Here is an 18884-nt window from a genome sequence, read left to right on the forward strand (position 1 = left end):
ATAATCAAGTGTAAAGCAATGTATAAGAATATATACATATATATAAAACATTTTGTGGAAGTATACATGAACTTTCTGCCTTTATGTTCTAGAATCTAAACACATACCTCCTTTTGTAGCAAGTAAAATACAAATCAAACAATTTATTAATTTTTCTCATATTAACTGCACTTAGAGATGAACAAAATAGAGCTATTGATTACACAAGTGAGACAGTTGCCCTGAGTGTGTTTTTTCCTTTATGTCAATGTGCCACATATATACTCTCTCACACACTGAGTGTATATTTCAGTGTGTGTTTGTGTTTGTCTGTATTTATGTGTGTATGTGTATTAGTCTACGCCTCTCTCTCTCTCTCTCTCTCTCTGCCTCTCTCTGCCTCTCTCTCTCTCTCTCTCTCTCACTCTCTCTCTGTGAGTGTGTGTTTCCACCTTTCATCTTTTGTCTTTCACCCTGCTCCTGGTGTATACACAGTGCCAATCACTATATAAATCCTATGATTCTAACATCTGGGTTAGAATTGGGTGAAAATTTATTTGCAAAATTTAAATAGATGAGGAGCTAATGCTTTAAATTCTTTGAGGACAAAATGCTGGTAAGAAGTTCTTTCAGAGAAACAATAAAAGAAAATAACATCCAAATGTTTCTTTCTTACATTCCACGGTATATGATTTAGATGTAAATAAGTATTATATCTTGGAAGGTATTGCTATAGTAGGACAAAACTCCCTAAGTCATAAGTCAATGATGTATTATTTACTATCTTTCTCATTCTCCATGGTCATATTCTTTACTATCTTCTCTCAGGAAATATTTTAACAGTAGACATCAATTTTATGTAAATTGGCCTGTTACTGTACATTTAAGGAAAATGTTTCTAAGACATCAGGATAACAATATTAAGTTTCTCATATCAATGTTCTATGAACTAGAGTTATCTACTCAACCTATCTAGGAATGTGGCAAATAGACAAATATCTGCACGTAATTCAATGTTACTAAACAAAACTATATATGGATAAGAATATATTTTACCTTTAAAACCAGAAAAGAGTATGATTATAATTTTATATTATTTATTGGATAGAATCACGGAATAATTTTCATTCTAAAGGAATGAAAGAAACTACAATGCACATTATATATTTCATAGGTAATTTTGGTCAATGATCATAGAATAAATTGGTCATAATTTAACTTGATTTTTCAATATATCAACTAATGTGAGCATCAGCTTTGTTGTCTGATTAGGAGACAATAATATTTTGACAGTTTTAAAGGCTTGAATAATTAAAACAGAAAAAACACCTAATTGTTGCCATTATATTTAAACTTATAATGACAATGGGCATATACTTTTAGAGTGAGTGAAGAAAGGTAGAAAAATTGTTTTACTATTTATTCCCAAACATGACTAAAGGGGAAACCCATACATCCTTGGAGCATATGGAACAGTGATCAGATTTCTATGAAGCTGGCCTGCTACAGAAGATCATCTTCACTCACATACTGTAAGGTTGGGAGCTCCTCTGGGTTGTGGAACATGAGAATAATAAACCAAAAAACATGTTGCTCACTACTGTATCCACTGGAATTAGTTGAGTACATTATATATTTCATTAACTAGATTCCAGTGATAATTCTTGCCTGACCCAGAATTCAGCTTTCACATCCACGGAAAACAGGAGCCACACACAATATTCAGGGTTAGTGGTGAAAAATAAATAATACAGGGCTCTTTCAAGGTCCATAATTGGAGTAAGTTCACTTTAATACTTTAATAGGATCCATCGGAGAGTAAATCTGATACTAGCAGCCATTGTGATTTCAGCTCTAATTGCTTACATTGCAAGCTGGTACAACCACTCTGGGAACCAGTCTGGAGGTTCCTCAGAAAATTGGAAATAGTGTTACCTGTAGACCTAGCTATACCACTCCTGGACATATACCAAAAAGATACTTCAACATATAAAAAGGACACATGCTTCACAATGTTTGTAGCAGCCTTATTTATCACAGCCAGAAGAAGGAAAGAACCGAGATGTTCTTCAGCAAAGGAATGGATACAGAAAATGTGGTACATTTACACAATGGAATACTACACAGCTATTAAAAGCAATAACTTCAGGAAATTCTTAGGCAAATGGGTGGAACTAGAAAATATCACCCCAAATGAGATAATCCAATAACAAAAGAATACACTGCACTATACTTATGCATTCACTGATAAGTAGATATTAGCCCAAAACTTGGAGTACCCAAGATACAATTCACAGACCACATGAAGCTCAAGAAGAAGGAAGAACAGAGTGTGGGTGCATCAGTCTTTCTTAGAAAGGAGAACAAAATACTCATGGACACAAATACAGAGAAAAATTATATAGCAGAGACTGAAGGAAAGGCCATCCAGAGAGTACTCCACCCGAGGATCCATCCAATATACAGTCCCCAAACCCAGACACTATTGTGGGTGCGAAGAAATGCTTGCTGACAGGAGCCTGATATAGCTGTCTTCTGAGAGGCTCTGCCAGAGCCTGACATATACAGAGGCAGATGCTAACAGCCAACGATTGGACTGAGCACAGGGTCCCCAATGGAAGAGTTAGAGAAAGGACTGAAAAAGCTGAATGGCTTTGCAACCCCATAGGAAGAACAACAATATCAACCAACCGGACCACTCAGAGCTCCCAAGGACTAAGCCATCAACCAAGCAGTACACATGGGAGGACCCATGACTCCAGCCACAAATGTAGCAGAGGATGGCCTTGTCAGGTATCGATGGGAGGAGAGGCCCTTGGTCCCGTGAAGGTTCAATAGATGCTCCAGTGCAAGGGAATTCAAGGGCAGGTAGGCAGTAATGGGTGGGTAGGGGAATACCCTCATAGAAGCAAGGAGAGAAGGGAGAGGGAGAGTGTTTAGGGGGTCAACCAGGAAAGGGGATAATATTTGAAATGTAAGGAGAAGCTAGAGAAAAGTCCCAAGGTGCTTAATGTGTTTGCAGCCCCATAAGAGGAACAACAATATGAACCAACCAGTACCCCCAGAGCTCCCAGAGACTAAACTACCAACGAAAGAAGTATCATGGAGGGACTCATGACTCCATCTGCATATTTAGCAGAGGGTGGCCTTGTAGGACATCAGTGGAAGGAGAGGCCCTTGGTTCTATGAAGGCTCTATGTCCCAGTGTAGGGAAATGTCAGGACCAGGAAGCAGAGGGGGTGGGTTGGTGAGCAAGGGGGAGGGGGATGGTTTTTTTTGGGGGGCAACCAGGAAAGGGGATAACATTTGAAATATAAATAAAGAAAATATCTAATAAAAATGTAAATAAAAAAATGAAAAGAAATACACTGCAAACCCTTTTTTTTTTTTTAAACCTGGCTGGCAGGTGACTTCTTAATAATGAACATGGAGATGGTCTCCTACTGTTTATTTTGTGAACATAGAAATAAAATCTTACTTCTTATTTATTATATCTGTAGTTTTGTTCATTTACTGCTGTTGTCCTGCATATATTTTCAATTAGATGGCATGCCTCTTATACAACTGTAAAGCAAGCACATGGGAATCCTGTCCTCACATGGTTTATGCTTTAAATGATAGTTCTCTTCCATTAGGTTCTTTTTAAGGTTGGGTTATGACCATCTGCACCTAAATATAGACAACCCTCATCTCTGTTTCTAACAGTATAATGTGGTTTATTTTAAATCAAATCTTCTATAGTCTGAAAATATTGTCATTTTTATGACCTCCTATTAGCTCCTCAACCTATTGTCAAAACAATTCCACTCGTTGCATCTCTAACAAAATGATATTTTCCACAGTTCATAAAGTGCCTCCTATTTTCAAATTATAGTAAATACTTTCCAGTTCAACCATCATTTGACCTTCCTGCATTATTTAATCTGTGACCCATTAATTTTTTTCTTCAGAGTGGCCTTGCTTACCTTCTGTGACATTATTCTCTATTATATAATTTTTTATCCTTTGGTGATTCAAGTTCATATTACATTGCAATTTATTTGACTTTGTCTATGCTATTAGATAAATGTTTCAGTCCAAGGACCTCTTCTACTCAATTTTCTCATCTTAAATTAGGATCATTTCCCTGTCTCCATAACCCATCTTTTGCTACTTATAGTACTGCACATGTTTCCATTACTCCCATACTCACTGTTTGTAGATTTTTTTCTTTCCTTCTTGTTACATTTTTCCCAAATCTACATTGTAAAAAATTAGGCAGTGTCATGATTTTCATTAAGATCATAGTATGAATGACAGAGATCTGTATACATTTTTAATCCCAAGACCTTGGATTCTAAATATAATCTAAAATTTAAAAATCAATGAATGAGTAACATCACCCCATTTGTAGTCTACATGCACTCATTTTATCATCCTGTTCTCTCATTTCTTAATTGCAAGTATTTCTTCAAACATCACTCCTGGTGTTATTCAAACCTAGAATTATGACTACAAAGTGAGGTCATATCTTGGTTTTTCTGTCTCAATATTTTAACACTCTTCTTCAACATGATCTGATATACAATCCAGAGCCTAGAGAACACATATGAACTCTATACAATAAAATCAGGCCTCAATTTAAGTTATCTCTATAATTCCAGAATCTACAACTGGCACAATCATATTCACGCAACATGTTTAGCCACTCAAAAGATCTCCATTAATTCCCAGAATGCTGTGTGGATATTTTATAATAGGAATGCACTTGGAATACGTTCTATCAGTCTCTTCCTAAAATATGTACAGATCACAGAATTCAGTGCAATAAGAACCCAAAGTAGGTAGTAATTATCTTTTAATATCCTTAATTAACTTCCTTTTCTGGCTTACGAAGAAGAGAATGTCGGTCAATTATTTACAAAGATGAATGTAAATGTAGCCTCTGCTTCATCTGTGACTCTGTTGCTTGTAAAAATTAATACATCCCCGGGTACTAAGCTGCATCTATTTATGTGGCTCCTGTCTCTGCAGTTATTGGTGGTTGTGATGGTTTGTATATGCTAGGCCCAAGGAGTGGTAATATTAGGAAGTGTGGCTTTGTTGGAGTAGGTGTGGCATTGTTGGAGTAGGTGTGTCACTGTGGGCTTAAATACCCTTGCCCTACCTACTTGTCTGGAAGCCACTTTTCCACTAGCAGTCTCCACATGAAGATGTATAACTCTCAGCTCTAACTGCACTAAGCCTGCCTAGATGCTGTCATGCTCCCACTTTGAAGATAATGGACTGAATCTTTGAACCTGTAAGGCAGCCCCGACTAAATATTGTCCTTTATAAGACTTCTGTTGGGCATGGTGTCTGTTCATAGCAGTAAAATCCTAAATAAGGCAGTGGTCTTTCTTGTTTTTTCTTTTCTATTTCCCTTTCCTTAAAAATACCCAAAGCTCCTTTCTTCAAGTGTCAAGTGTGATTCTATTCATCATCCTTTCTGAGTGGTATGTCAACTCTATAATTCCAAGTACGGTTTAGTCTGCATGGACTGTGACCACACAGCTTTTCTATGAAGCAATCTGGCTCAAAACTTTGATAAAAGGATATTGATGTGGCTCAGTGAACAGGGTGGAAACAATTTATAGAAATATTTGTAAGTATTTTTTTTTGTGGTTGTTGTAGAATGATAATGGAATCACACAAGACAGAAAAGACTTGCCATGACCCTGAACTTCCTGAAGTCTACAGATGTGGATATATTGGGTTGCTCATCTTAAGGTAAAAGACAAAATCGTTGTTTGAAGCATTTCTAAACATAAAAAAGACAAGATAATTGTTAGAGAATTAATTTTCTACCAAATACTTTATATTTGTTTTAAGATCTAACGGCTGTAGAAATACAAGCCACAGATAAAGTCTCTATTTTCTACATGTAAATCTAACAGCTCAATCTTAGTACAAGTACATAGAATTTTTGACAAAAAATGTACTCTTCATTTAAGCACCTCTTTATAAAATGAAAGAAACCTTGACATGATTCCTTGGCTGGAGTTTACAGAAAATGTTGAGCAACAACATCATGAACAGCTCCTACAAATTTAAACAATGTATAACCATCAAAGCTGTGCAGTATTACTAAATGAATGTGATACAATGTGAATTAGTTCAGTCTTTAAGGTATAAGAACTTTGGGAAATGAAACAGGACACATATTCCCATGAGGTCATCTTTCCCCTTATGGCTGAACTTTGTGTTTTGGTTATGAAGTCTCTCTAATCAGTTGACATAGAAGAGAAAACACGAGGATGGTGTGAAAATGGTAACTATATGTGATTCAGGAAATCCTTAGGAACAACACTTGTAGTTTTAATGCATCTTTGTGAAATTCTCCTTAAAGGGAATCCTGCTAGTGTACAGACTCCTTTGTGAAATTGCATATGGCTCCTATGTCCTATAAATTCTCTCAACTATAGTCATACAAAGAAGATGACACTATATAAGTGTTCTGGGAAATAGCTATATACATAGATATGCACATTGAGTACTGAAAATAATGCTTGCTACTTTCCAAACATGGAAGGTAAGGTTCTCACTGCTATCTCCTAGGATTCATGGTTCTTTTCATTTGTACTAAGTATAAAACACATTTGTGTAGTCAAAACTGAAAAGCCACAAGCAATGCTGCATTGCTTCGGAGTAGTCTTTCTACCTGTAGTAAAGTTGAATAAGAGATACTGGTTTGAGGATAGGGCAAATGTTTTTGGGTTCCTTGAACAAGGTATGTAATTTAGTTTTATTTTGATGTATCACATTTTATGATGATTTTATTAAAAGGGTTATTCGGAACTTGTCTGCTCACTTTTCACAAAAAGATGTACATGATACTTAAAGATTAGCATTGTCATATGATTTGTTATTTATAAATAAGCAATGACAACATTTTATAAGTTCACTTAAGTAGTTTTAATATGCATAGCCAAATTTCCAGCATGGAGTGCTTTTAAGAATAGGGGATGAATCAATTTTGTGCCTTTTTTCTGTCTTAGGTTCACAAAATGTATTATGTACAGCCTCATAAAGTGTCAAAAAGAAGACAAAAACAAATACAAAAAGAGAAGTGCCATGTGTTTTGAATTAAACCAACAAAGGATAGCTAAAAACTGTCATCCTTTTAAAACCCCATTATGAAACAAGAATTCACAACAGGAGTTAGAAATGTCAGCTGCAAAGAATGAATTTCTTTGCTCTTGTCAATGTAACAAAAGACCTAAAGTATTGTTTTGAGTACATTCAATCTTTTCATATTTAAAAATATCTCAATGGCTGAAAAATTACTATTATCCTAATTTAAAAGCATATTAAACATACACCTTTTGTATTCTCATTTTATTGATAACCCACAGGCATTTCACATATCTCTAGATTTTTGACAGGCATTGTTAATAGTAAAAATAACCTGTTAGTTTTTAAGAGGCTTCAAAAACACTTCCCTTTTTTTCTGAATAAAAGATGTGTTGCTGGAACATACTCTATTCTGTCATGATTTTAGATTTTCTGGTATATATAATAAACCATTGAGATGACTTTCACCTTTTTATAAACATGAGAGGGTACATTTGCACAGAAACACGCTGAGGAAGAAAGCAAAGGGGAAAATTGTGAGTTTGCTAGGGGTGACACTAACTCTATCTTTCCATGACATTGCTACTTTACTTAATTAATTTAAATTGTCACTCATTGCCAATAATTCTTCTAATGGAAATAAGTTCACTTTAATGATATGTGTGGGTTTAATTTTGTTACTTGCACATAAATATCCTTGTAGATACACCAAGCACACCTGCCAAGCTTCTGTTGCTGTTGAAGTGTGCAGTCCTTGGCCATCAATAGACACCAGCCTGATGATCCAGTCACCTTATTACCTCCATAAAGACAGACCATTCTCACGTCATCCTCCAGTAGACATGGGAATGTTTGCTAAAGAAAGAAAATGATAATTTTGTGTGTATATAGACACTACTAGATTACATTCAGTGGGTAAGCAAGCATTACTTCTAGGGATAACGAGAACTTAATTTCAGATATACCTTACCAGAAACCAATGTGGCAAAAGTTAATTATTGCTTATTTAAGAAAAACTGTTCCTTAGAAGGAAGTCTATCATAGCTGGGAACATAGGCATTATTAGGATTCACTGTCTCAGAAATTCTGAGCCGAAATATTCTAATAGATATAGAAATAATTTTTTATCCTTTTTTATGTGTACTTTTTATTTATTTATTTTTACTAGGTATTTTCTTCATTTATATTTCCAGTACTAACCCAAAAGTCCCCTATACCATTACTGCCACTCTCCTATACACCCACTCCCACTGGTTGACCCTGGCGTTCCCCTGTACTGAAGCAAATAAAGTTTGCAAGACCAATGTGCCTCTCTTTCCAATGATGGCCGACTAGGCCATCTTCTGATACATATGCAGCTAGAGACATGAGTCCTGGGGGGGGGGGGTACTGGTTAGTTCATGTTGTTGTTCCACCTATAGGGTTGCAGATCCCTTTAGCTCCTTGGGTACTTTCTCTAGTTCCTCCATTGGGGGCCCTGTGATCCATCCAATAGCTGACTGTGAGCATTCACTTCTGTATTTGTTAGGCCGCAGCATAGCCTCACAAGAGACAACTATATCTGGGTCCTTTCAGCAAAATGTTGCTACTGTATGCAATGGTGTCAGCATTTGGAGGCTAATTATGGGATGGATCCCTGGGTATGGCAGTCTCTAGATGGGGCATCCTTTTGTCTCAGGTACAAACTTTGTCTCTGTAACTCCTTTCATGGGTGTTTTGTTCCCAATTCTGAGAAGGGGCAAAGTGTCCACACCTTGGTCTTCATTCTTCTTGAGTTTCATGTGTTTTGCAAATTATATCTTGCATCTTGGGTATTCTAAGTTTCTAGGCTAATATCCACTTATCAGTGAATACATATCATGTGATTTCTTTTGTGATTAGGTTACCTCACTCAGGATGACACCCTCCATCCATTGCCTAGGAATTTCATAAATTCATTCTTTTTAATAGCTGAGTAGTACTCCATTGTGTAAATGTACCACATTTTCTGCATCCATTTCTCTGTTGAGGGACATCTGTGTTCTTTCCAGCTTCTGGCTATTATAAAAAGGCTGCTATGAACATAGTGCAGCATGTTTCCTTCTTAACAGTTGGAACATCTACTGGATATATGCCCAGGAGAGGTATTGCTGGATCCTCCGGTAGTACTATGTCCAATTTTCTGAGGAATCACCAGACTGATTTCCAGAGTGGTTGTACAAGCTTGCAATCCAACCAACAATGGAGGAGTGTTCCTCTTTCTCCCCATCCTCACCAGCATCTGCTGTCACCTGAATTTTTGATCTTAGCCATTGTGACTGGTGTGAGGTGGAATCTCAGGGTTGTTTTAATTTGCATTTCCCTGATGATTGAGAATACTGAACTTTTTTTCAGGTGCTTCTCAGCCATTCGGTATTCCTCAGGTGAGAATTTTTCTTTATCTCTGAGCCCCATTTTTTTAATGGGGTTATTTAATGTTTTGGAGTCTATCTACTTGAGTTCTTTATATATATATATATTGGATATTAGTCCCCTATCAGATTTAGGATAGGTAAAGATCCTTTCCCAATCTGTTGGTGGCCTTATTCTCTTATTGACAGTGTCTTTTGCCTTACAGAAGCTTTGCAATTTTATGAGGTCCCATTTGTCGATTCTCAATCTCACAGAACAAGTCATTGCTGTTCTATTCAGGAATTTTTCCCCTGTGCCCATATCTTTGAGGCTTTTCCCCACTTTCTCCTCAATAAGTTTCACTGTCTCTGGTTTTATGTGGAGTTCCTTGAACCACTTAGATTTGACCTTAGTACAAGGAAATAGGAATGGATTAATTCGCATTCTTCTACCTGATAGTCTCCAGTTTTCCTAGCACCATTTGTTGAAAATGCTATCTTTTCCACTGGATGGTTTTAGATCCCTTGTCAAAAATCAAGTGACCATAGGTGTGTGGTTTCATTTCTGGGTCTTCAATTCTATTCCATTGGTCTACTTGTCTGTTGCTATACCAGTACCATGTATTTTTTTTTATCACAATTGCTTTATCACAATAGTACAGCTTTAGGACAGGCATGGTGATTCCACCAGTGGTTCTTTTATCATTGAGAAGAGTTTTTGCTATCCTGGGTTTTTTGTTATTCCAGATGAATTTGCAGATTGCCCTTTCTAATTCCTTGAAGATTTTAGTTGGAATTTTAATGGGGATTGCATTGTATCTGTAGATTGCTTTTGGCAAGATAGCCATTTTTACTATATTGATCCTGCCAATCCATGAGCATGGGAGATCTTTCCATCTTCTGAGATCTTCTTTAATTTCTTTCTTCAGAGACTTGAAGTTTTTATCATACAGATCTTTCACTTCCTTAGTTAGAGTCACACCAAGGTATTTTATATTATTTGTGACTTTTGAGAAGGGTGTTGTTTCCTTAATTTCTTTCTCAGACTGTTTATCCTTTGTGTAGAGAAGCAATTTATTTGTTTGAGTTAATTTTATATCCAGCTACTTCACTGAAGCTGTTTATCAGGTTTAGGAGTTCTCTGGTGGAATTTTTAGGGTCACTTATATATACTATCATATCATCTGCAAAAAGTGATATTTTGACTTCTTCCTTTCCAATTTGTATCCCCTTGATCTCCTTTTGTTGTCTAATTGCTCTGGCTAGGACTTCAAATACTATGTTGAATATTTATGAGAAAGTGGGCTGCCTTGTCTAGTCCCTGATTTTAGAGGGATTGCTTCCAGCTTCTCACAATTTACTTTGATGTTGGCTACTGATTTGCTGTAGATTGCTTTTATCATGTTTACATATGGGCTTCGGCTTCCTAATCTTTCCAAGACTTTTACCATGAATGGGTGTTTGATTTTGTCAGATGCTTTCTTCGCAACTAAGGAGATGATCATGTGGTTTTTGTCTTTGAGTTTGTTTATATAGTGGATTACGTTGATGGATTTCCATATACAAAACCATGCCTGCATCCCTGGAATGAAACCTACTTTGTCAGGATGGATGATTTTTTTTGAAGTGTTCTTGGATTCAGTTACTGAGAATTTTAATGAGTATTTTTGCATCGATATTCATAAGGGAAATTGGTCTGAAGTTCTCTATCATTTTGGTTCTTTCTGTGGTTTAGATATTAGAATAATTGTGGCATCATAGAATGAATTGGGTAGAGTACCTTCTGCTTGAATTTTGTGGAACAGTTTGTGAAGAATTGGAATTAGATCTTCTTTGAAGGTCTGATAGAACTCTGCACTAAGCCGATCTGGTCCTGGGTTTTTTTTTTTTTTTTTTTTTTTTTTTTTTTGGGTGGGAGACTATTAATGACTGCTTCTATTTCTTTAGGGGATATAGGACTGTTTATAACTTTGACCTGATTCTGATTTAACTTTGGTACCTGGTATCTGTCTAGAAATTTGCCCATTGCATCCAAGTTTTCCAGTTTTGTTGAATATAGCCTTTTGTAGAAGGATCTGATGGTGTTTTGAATTTCTTCAGGATCTGTTGTTATGTCTCCCTTTTCATTTCTGATTTTGTTAATTAGGATGTTGTCCCTGTGCCCTCTAGTGATTCTGCCTAAGGGTTTACGTATTTTGTTGATTTTCTCAAAGAACCAGCTCTTTGTTTGGTTAATTCCTTGAATAGTACTTCTTGTTTCCATATGGTTGATTTCGCCCCTGAGTTTGATTATTTCCTTCTGTCTATTCCTCTTGGGTGAATTTGCTTCCTTTTGTTCTAGAGCTTTTAGGTGTGTTGTCAAGGTGCTAGTGTGTGCTCTCTCTAGTTTCGTTTTGGAGGCACTCACAGCTGAGTTTTCCTCTTAGAAATGCTTTCATTGTGTCCCATAAGTTTGGCTATGTTGTAGCTTTATTTTCAATAAACTCCAAAAAAGTCTTTAATTTCTTCCTTTATTCCTTCCTTGACCAAGGTATCATTGAGTTTAGCTTCCATGTGAATGTTGGCTTTCTATTATTTATGTTGTCTTTGAAGATCAGCCTTAGTCCATGGTGATCTGATAGGATGCATGGGACAATTTCATTATTTTTGTGTCTGTTGAGGCCTGTTTTGTGACCAATTATATGGTCAATTTTGGAAAAGGTACCATGAAGTGCTGAAAAGAAGGTATATCCTTTTGTTTTAGGATAACATGTTCTGTAGATTATCTGTTAAGTCCATTTGTTTCATAACTTCTTTTAGTTATACTGTGTCCCTGTTTAGTTTTTGTTTCCATGATCTGTCCATTGATGAAAGTGGGATGTTGAATCTCCCACTATTATTGTTTGAGGTGCAATGTGTGTTTTGGGGTTTACTAAAGTTTCTTAAATGAATGTGGCTTCCCTTGCATTTGGAGCATAGATATTCAGAATTGATAGTTCCTCTTGGAGGATTTTACCTTTGATGAGTATGAAGTGTCCCTCCTTGTCTTTTTTGATAATTTTGGGTTGGAAGTCGATTTTTTTTCGATATTAGAATGGCTACTCCAGCTTGTTTCTTCAGAACATTTGCTCGGAAAATTGTTTTCCAGCCTTTTACTCTGAGGTATTGTCTGACTTTTTCCCTGAGATGGGTTTCCTGTAAGCAGCAAAATGTTGGGTCCTGTTTGTGTAGCCAATCTGTTAGTCTATGTGTTTCTATTGGGGAACTGAGTCCATTGATATTAAGGAAAAGTAATTGTTGCTTCCTATTATTTTATTGTTAAAGTTGGCATTCTGTACTAGTGGCTGTCTTCTTTTTGGTTTGTTGAGGGATTACTTTCTTGCTTTTTCTCCGGTGTGGTTTCCAACCTTGTATTGTTTTTGTTGTTGTTGTTGTTGTTGTTGTTGTTGTTGTTGTTGTTGTTGTTGTTATCCTTTGAAGGGTTGGATTCGTGGAAAGATATTGTGTGAATTTGGTTTTGTCATGGAATACTTTGGTTTCTCCATCTATGGTAATTGAAAGTTTGGCTGGGTATAGTAGCCTGGACTGACATTTGTGTTCTCTTAGTGTTTGTATAACATCTGTCCAGGATCTTCTGGCTTTCATAGTCTCTGGTGAAAAGTCTGGTGTAATTCTGATAGGCCTTCCTTTATATGTTACTTGACCTTTCTCCCTTACTGCTTTTAATATTCTATTTTTATTTAGTGCATTTGTTGTTCTGATTATTATGTGTGGGGAGGAATGTCTTTTCTGGTCCAGTCTATTTGGAGCTCTCTAGGCTTCTTGTTTGTGCATGGGCATGTCTTTCTTTAGGTTTGGGAAGTTTTCTACTATAATTTTGTTGAAGATATTTGCTGGCCCTTTAAGTTGAAAATCTTCATTGTCATCTACTCCTATTATCCATAGGTTTGGTCTTCTCATTGTGTCCTGGATTTCCTGGATATTTTGTATGAGGATCTTTTTGAATTTTGCATTTTCTTTGATTGTTGTGCAGATGTTCTCTATGGAATCTTCTGCACCTGAGATTCTCTCTTCCATCTATTGTATTCTCTTGCTGATGCTCGAATCTATGTTTCCAGACTGCTTTCCTAGGGTTTCTATCTCCAGCATTGCCTCACTTTTGGTTTTCTTTATGGTGTCTACTTCCCTTTTTAGGTCTAGTATGGTTTTGTTCATTTCCATCACCTGTTTGGATGTGTTTTCCTGTTTTTCTTTAAGGACTTCTACCTGTTTGGTTGTGTTTACCTGTTTTTCTTTAAGGACTTGTAACTATTTAGAACTGTTCTCCTGTATTTCTTTAAGTGATTTATTAAATTCCTTCTTGATGTCCTCTACCATCATCATGAGATATGCTTTTAAATCTGGGTATAGCTTTTCGGGTGTGTTGGGGTGCCCAGGACTGGGTGAGGTGGGAGTGCTCGGTTCTGATGATGGTGAGTGGTCTTGGTTTCTGTTAGTAAGATTCATATGTTTGCCTTTCACCATCTTGTAATCTCTGGAGGTAATTGTTAAAGTTGTATCTGGTTAGAGCTTGTTCCTCTTGTGATTCTGTTAACCCGTATCAGCAGACCTGGGAGACTAGCTCTCTCTTGAGTTTCAGTGGTCACAGCACTCTGCAGGCAAGCTCTGCTCTTGCAGGGAAGGTGCACAGATATCTGGAGTTTGGACCTGCCTCCTGGCAGAAGATGAAGGCCCCTAACAGGGCCTGTCCCAGAAGCTGTTAGCTTCTGTAGTCCATACTCTCACCTGAGCAGACTAGTCTCAGATGGATCCAGGAACCAAGATGGCTCCCTCTGGTGCTCCGGCAAAGTCCTCCCGGGTGGGGCAGACACCTGTCCTATGGCTGGGAAGGTTCCTGGATGTCTTGCACTCAAACTGGGGTCTGCCTCTGAAGCTGTGTGGCTTCTGCTTGTCCCAGAAGCTTTGTAACATCTGTAGTCCAAACTTTCACCTGCACAGACTAGTCTTGGAGATATCCGGGATCAAGATGGCTCCCCCAGGTGCTCTGGCAAAGCACCCCTGGGCGGGTCATTCACCTCTCCTCTGGCAGGGAAGGTGCCCGGATGTCTGGAGCCTGAAACAGGGTCTGCCTCAGAAACTGTCCTATAGGGACCTTGGGGGTATCTGCCGACTCAGCGCCTAAGGTGACCTGGTCCTGGCGCCGACTGGAAGGGAATTGTGACCCTGGTCTGGCTGGGTTTTCTTCTTCCCTAATGCTGACTCAGGTCCCTCGTGATTGGAATGGGACAGAAGTTGTGTTCTACTCACCTGTGGTCCTAAGATCGATTGGAGAGTCCTCTAGGAACCTTGGGGGTGTCCACCGACTCTGCGTCCAGTTGACCCAGTCTTTTTTATCCTTTTAAAAAAAGTTTTTTAATCTTCTTTTGCAGTCCAGTCTGATGAGTAAAGTCCAAAGATGGCTAAAGAAACTTCATATATCTGGAATTTTGGTTTCTTAAGTCACATGCTCTTTAATTTTTAGAAGGTTTTATTTAGAGTGTGTAATTTTTAGGTTAAATTGTACTGTGATATCAATTTTTACTCTGAAGAATGTCAAAATTGTGTTTTCCAATATAAGTATCAACTTAAATAAGTAACATGTATTGACATTTACTAATTTATTAACACATTGAAGACAGTTTTGTACAGTGTGCCAAGGTAGCTCCCAAGTTGAGACACATTCATGTAAGGTGGATTCCAGCCTGATTATTTGAGTTCATTCCACAATACACACCTGATAGAAAAAAACAGAAAATTAATTCCACAAGTTGTCCTTTGACCCATAGACAAACACATGCACATAAACATGATATAAAAAGGTCCACATTTTTTTTTCTAAAAATGTAACTGTTGAAAGATGTAACATGAGCTTGGGACTGTTTATAAAGCTATTCCCTACCTTGTTGGATTTAGCTAAATGTCAGGTTTTTGGATTATTTCTTGTCCTGATTAGCTTAATGGAATTCATTTTTTAAACACAATAAGCAGAACAGCTCCTGGTCCTTGCCACAACTACTGTTTTCTGGATGATCTGTTTATAGGACTAAATGCAATTAGAAATGATTCTCTCTACTCCTGTCCCTGAGTCCCATGGTTCTTCCAAAATACTCTTTTTTTCTTTTCTCTTCCTTTAAATTCTGAAGCCATTTTGAGTTCTCTTCTGAATATGATCCTTCGTAGTATTCAGTTCATGCATGCCTTTATCACAAATTACATTATTTTTTATTTTTCAGGTTGGTTAAATTGCTTTCTTTGCCTTTAACAATAGTCAGTTTTATCTGTATTTTTAAGATCTTAGATATATTAATCCATACAACACATGTGTTTTGATATAAGTCAGGTCCATTTGATTTATCTATGCATATATTTATCTAAGTCTAATATGTGTTGTCTACATATTATTGCATGTTTGGTCATCTAGTCAAGCTTGGTTATGTTACCAGATGCCATAATCTGAGATCAAATTGATTTCCCTTCACTAGCAGCTATTATTTGCCAATAGTGGTATGGCTCAACACATTCCTCACCGGGTCATGCTGTTGTTTCTTCTCTTTGTTGAACAGGTATTATGCATGATGTCTTAGCTGCCATGAGTTCATATGAAAAATCTCCCTGCTGTGTGAAGAAAACACTTGTTTCCTTGCAGTCATCCACTGCCTTTGTCTCTTGCTCTCTCTGGTGAAATGATCCTTGAGCCTTGTGAAGATGGTAAGTGCTACTGATTTCCACAGTTCCACCCTCCGTATCCACGCTGGGTCACCTAGATTGATCTTGTGTATCTTGTAATCAAAGCTTCTATGAGTTAAGAAGGGTAGCCACTTTACGTCCAGAAGATAGCAATCTTCCACACCCTTTATCTTTCTCAGCTATCTTTCTTACAGAACCCAGACCTGACAGCATAAGTATGATGCCACCCACAGTGGGTTGGACCTCAGTTAGAAATTATTAAAACACCTCACAGACATGACCACAGGCCAGTCTAATCAAGTTGTCCTTCAATTAAGATTATCTCTTCCCAAGTATGTCTAGGTTTTTGTCAAGTTGACAAAAGTAATCTGCATATTGACCTTGCCTGTAACTATTGATGTCGCTGTTCTGTTCCTTGTTTTACCTACAGGTACTTCTTTATACATCTAAAATATGATATGTAGAAATTTTCACTGGGTGTTTTTTCTCCCTAGATTGTGGTTAACTAGGTTGTTTGATTTTGAATTATTATATTGTGCCACTGAAATCATCTGTCTCCTCTCTTCTCTTTATTCATGGATTTCTCTATAATAATCTGACATACTATATTTTATTGACCACTAAAATTACTTTTGAGGGTATGTTATGTGTTCATAACTTATATTCAGGATTTGCTATGACAAAGATGGTTGGTATATATAAGCATAAAGAATGCAACAACAACAAAAAAATGAGTTTGCTAAGGAAGAAGCTGCAGCAGGGTTCATGGCAGATCCTGCCCAATAGCATCAGTGTGCCTAGCTTGAACTGCCATGAGACCTTTGATCTGCTGTCTTCTAAGCAGGGCTTTTCTAAGACTGCTTGGTACAGAGGTCTGACTGTGCTCCTCCAGACACCCCTGAATCTCCCTACATCTATACCTAGCTTAGCTGTTTCTTCTGTGCCCAGAACCTTGAAGAACTCTGCCAATATGCCTTGGCTGGGGCCTTACATTCTTGGTCTGTACTTCAGGGTTCTACTCCAACATGGGAGTTTGAAGGCTTTGTGGCCATGTTGAACAAAGCCATGTGTATGTAGTTCCAGGGGCTGGTGGCAAGTGATAGGCAGCTGATGAAAGGATTTGCCTTGGTGTCCTACCTCTAACTAGAACAAGTTCTTCACTCCTGACTTCACTTTCCTTGATGTTCTTATTTTTGCTGGTTCTGGCATCGCTGTGGGCATCAAGATTACCCACTATGGTGACCTGTAACAGACAGAAGGCTTTAAGAATGTGTCTCTGCAGAATGTCTACATTCCTGAACTTCTTCCTGTTGTCCACTCAGCAAAATCAATCACATTTTCTAGAACAACTTACAGAATGATACTTTTTTTTTTTTATGAAGATAGTAAAGACAAATATCATATCAGAGATTTGGGTCACTATGATAGACAGTGGTGAAAAACTGGAACAAACATTATGTTTATGTATATAAACCAAAGCTAACAATCTATCTCACTCTTTTATGTAATATCATAAGACTTCCCAGCATAGTCTGAACTGTATGAGAATAGAGAAATTGAGTTGAGCTCCAATAAGTAAGTTAGCATGCATTCATTCTCTATGCTCCTGATAGCATATGTAATGTGACCAACACAGTGACTTTATCACAGTAAAAATATATAAACTTGGTTATGAATAAAAGCAAACTTCTACTTCCCCCAACCCAATTATTGTTTTGTCAGGATATTTCATCCAGACAACAGAAATCAAATGGTGTTACCTTAAAACTTTTAATCCCCAACCAATGACAACAAAATATTTACTAAGGCCTTTCTCTTTATAATAAGTCATGACAATGTTCACAGAACCTCTTGGTATGAACAGTACTGTGGCAATTATCAGAAAATATGCACAGTGCGTAACATATTATATCTATTATGAAATGCCAAAATCAAATTATATAATAAATATGACACAGTGAAAGGAAAGGGAGAGATGCTGGAGTGGCTGCAACACAAAACTCAAATAATTCAGAATATTATACATATGGAGAATAGGAGACAGAGAGAAGACCAATGAAACAAATTCAATGTAGGAATATAGACTATTCTTTCAGAGAGAGAGAGAGCAGCAGCTCCTGAGTTAAGATGATGCAAATACATTAAACTTCGAAACACAACAAACTGAGTGTATTGAATCTGAATAAAACACATAGCAAGAGAGATGGATTCACGCATTACCTAGGTCAGTGAGTGAACAGCTCACCCAACCCCATCATTGCTGCCCTTGAACTGAGATTTACATCAATACTTCTTAGTATTCAGGTCTTGGCTGGGAGTTCATTACTCACTGGCTTTTTGATTTCTCCATTTGAAAATGGTGGGTTATGGAACAAATCAATGTCTGCTACTGTAGACCCAATGTCAGTAGTGAATCTTTTGCATGCATGCCCCTGTGTTTATGTATCCTAAAACATGAACTAAAGTGATAAATCAGGTGGAGAGGAACCACAAAGACACCAGGTAAATAAGCTATTCCAAGTTCATAAGACAAAAACAAAAAACAAAAAGCAAAAAACCAAAACCTCAATAACATAAAACGTGAACTGTATATGGAGACAAAACACTGAGGCTTGCTAAAGTAAGTCAATATTCCTTAGGAAACACATTTTAAATAAATATAATATCATCAACTGATATTGACCTTTACAGTATAGCAAGATTTTCTGAAGAATTATAATATAAATGTACTTATAAGAG

This window comes from Mus musculus, chromosome 15 (genome assembly GCF_000001635.26).
Source record: "Mus musculus strain C57BL/6J chromosome 15, GRCm38.p6 C57BL/6J".
Classification (NCBI taxonomy): domain Eukaryota; kingdom Metazoa; phylum Chordata; class Mammalia; order Rodentia; family Muridae; genus Mus; species Mus musculus.